The sequence below is a fragment of the Anarrhichthys ocellatus genome, unplaced genomic scaffold (genome assembly GCF_004355925.1).
Source record: "Anarrhichthys ocellatus isolate YVR2014 unplaced genomic scaffold, GSC_Weel_1.0 scaffold4003, whole genome shotgun sequence".
Classification (NCBI taxonomy): domain Eukaryota; kingdom Metazoa; phylum Chordata; class Actinopteri; order Perciformes; family Anarhichadidae; genus Anarrhichthys; species Anarrhichthys ocellatus.
The window spans coordinates 2,035-4,928 of NW_022283977.1; the positions used below are offsets into that span (position 1 = coordinate 2,035).

The 2,894-nt window shown below is 41.3% G+C and overlaps 1 long non-coding RNA gene across 1 annotated transcript; it reads left to right on the forward strand.

Moving 5' to 3' along the window:
- Positions 1-246: 246 nt before the first annotated feature.
- LOC116379262 (uncharacterized) lies at positions 247-2,887 on the forward strand. The gene is made up of 4 exons (XR_004212396.1): positions 247-419; positions 1,766-1,895; positions 1,993-2,053; positions 2,444-2,887. It is a non-coding gene; the product is annotated as an uncharacterized LOC116379262 (long non-coding RNA).
- Positions 2,888-2,894: the final 7 nt, after the last annotated feature.

Below are 2,894 nucleotides of genomic sequence, written 5' to 3' on the forward strand. Positions count from 1 at the left end.
TTGCTCACCTACTGTCGCTGCTATCAGCTTATAACTCCTGTATTTATATATTTTCAATAGTAAATCAATATTTAGAGATGTTAAACCATTATTATATCCAACGTCATATTTTTAAATATTTTTTAGTAAACAGTATGTTTTCATCCCAGTGGTGGAGATGTGCTGCCATACATAACAGTTTGCGTGTGTCCATGTGTGTGTTTGTGTGCCTGTCATCTTATCCTCAACTCTCGCGATAAGCAACGAGAACAGGCAAACGAGAAATCTACCATTCCATCAATCGAGGAAGCAGCTTTATTTCATCGGGCACAATAATAATGGCTGCCACCCAACAAATCCGTTTTCTTCCCCGTGAACCAGTCGACATTGGAGGCTCACCGATGTCTCGGTCGTCGGCCTGAAGCCGCCGTTACCTTCCGGTGAGATGAAATAACGCAGACTAACAACCGTTAGTCGCCCGGTTGACGGTTGATTGTGTTGCCCTGCAGCCAGCGCCAACCGGTTCCGCTATCTCGTGCCCTCGACGCTCCGAGCTGCCACCAAACTACACCCGAGATATGAGGGTTTTAACGATAAAACAACTCCCGGTCAACGATTAAAAATGTTAAACATTGATTTTATACATTTCTGCGAATGTGTACCCGCCATTCTTCAATTCGGCATGAGTAAAACGACACCAAGCAGTCTCTGTTGTAGTAAAAATGAGCTTTTTAAAACCAGCTTTTCTTCTGTTTCCTCACATCAGCGTGTGAGATTTGCTTGAAAATAAATGTTTTTAGGTGATTCAGATATTAGCTGAATTTACTATGATATCATGTGAATATAGAAGGAATAATCCGTAATATACCTGCAACCCTCATTGTACAACAATACCCTTAAAATGAGGAATATCTGAATGGAGTTTGGCGAGGCTGTGGCCTCATCGTGGATAATAGTGGCAGAATGAGTTTCATTTATCTGCGTTTATAATATTATAACGATGTGATGTAATAGGACATTGTTATTAGATGACACGTTCTTGTCCACAGAAGACATGGAGCTTCTACTAGTGCTCAGACCTGCAGAACCCTCAACTATATTAACAGTTAAATCATCTTTTAAGTAATATTCTCCTGTTAAATGTCATTAAATGATCTTTTCAGGCCCTCAAATACGGAGATCACCTGTTTCTCTCTGCTTTTCTGTCACATTAAAGTGAATATCTTTAACATTTTAAGACGTCCTCTTTGGCTTTGGGAAACTCTTATTGACATGTCTCACTATTTTCTGACATTTTTAGACAAACGATTAATTGTGAAAATAGCCGTCAGATTAATAAATAATGAAAATAATTGTTGGATGCAGCCTTCATTGGATGCATCATTTAATTGACAATAAGTCAGCTAATTGTAATAATACGTTCTGTTGTGTAATGCAGGACTTGATGAACCCCACAAGAGGAAATGTAAGCTTTTATTTTGAAGGGGTGATGCAGGCCTCTTGTTGCTGCAGTAGGAGTGATGTCATCATCTTCTGGGATGCTGTCATCATCAGCTCCATTTGTCAGACATGTCCACTATATTGTTACCTTTATTAATATTTATTAGCAGTATCCGTGTTGCAAAAAATATCCAAAAACATTTGGACACTAAATTTGTTTAGTACCTTGTTTTTATTATATGTAGATTAAATACAATAATTGTTAGTGAGAAGTTAAGTTTAAAAGACAGAAGAGAGTCGCGCTCTGAATTAAACTGTTGACCTTCGACCTCTGCTGTCTCCGTAGTTGCTTCCCTCTTGGCGTGGCTGCTTACCCACAATGCACTGCCAGAGGGCCTTGTGTGTGTCTGACAGACCGATGTAACTGTTGTCTCCACGTCACCAGTCGGTCCGCATCACAAAAGCACAGCCGGAAGGTATTTATATTTATTTATATATATATATATATGATGACACAGAATAAAGTTCTGTCTTTATGTAAATGTGATGACACAGATCTCTCTTTATTTCCAGGTCCTGGTCGATCTTGTTTGTGGTCTCACTGACATCATGTCTAGCACAGGTGATCTACCAGGTGAGTGCCCAAACAAAGATCCATCAACGAGCAAAGTATTAATCAATTCATCTAAATAATGGATGAATTAGTAATTATAATTATTTAATAAAAACGATGTAAAACCAATGATTGAATTAAAAAAACTACGGCTGTCACATTTCTCCAAATTTGAAGCCTGATTAAAAATATTGGTCTTAAATTTGCTTTTAAAGATACAGAGAGAGAGTTCATTGTTCTTAAATCAGAAGGCTCTTTTATGGGACACGTGAGGAACATTTAAAACAAAAGGAGGACGTTAAAATGAAAAGATCTCTGACGTAGAGAGTCAGCCAAGTGTGTGACGTTAGTTTAAATCTGTTTGCTGCTTCTGCTCGTATTAAAAGCTGTTGTTGTTGTTGTTGTTTGCAGCCATAGAGGATTCTGGGATGGGCGGGATGAGGCTCCCCATCGGGATGACCCGACGGGCCCTCAGCTACGACGACAACCTGGAGGCCCCCATGTCCACGCCCCCCCACGACATCAGCATCAACAACCTGTGGAGACGACCCGTCATACCGGAGAGGAAGTTCACTCGTCTGGCTGAGGTGAGAACTAACAAACACAGCTGCTGCCGAGGAAGACGCTGAGCGCAGATGATGAGGAAGACGCTGAGCGCAGATGATGAGGAAGACGCTGAGCGTAGATGATGAGGAAGACGCTGAGCGTAGATGATGAGGAAGACGCTCAGCGTAGATGACGACGAGGAAGACGCTGAGCGTAGATGACGACGAGGAAGACGCTGAGCGTAGATGATGACGAGGAAGACGCTGAGGGTAGATGATGACGAGGAAGACGCTGAGCGTAGATGATGACGAGGAAG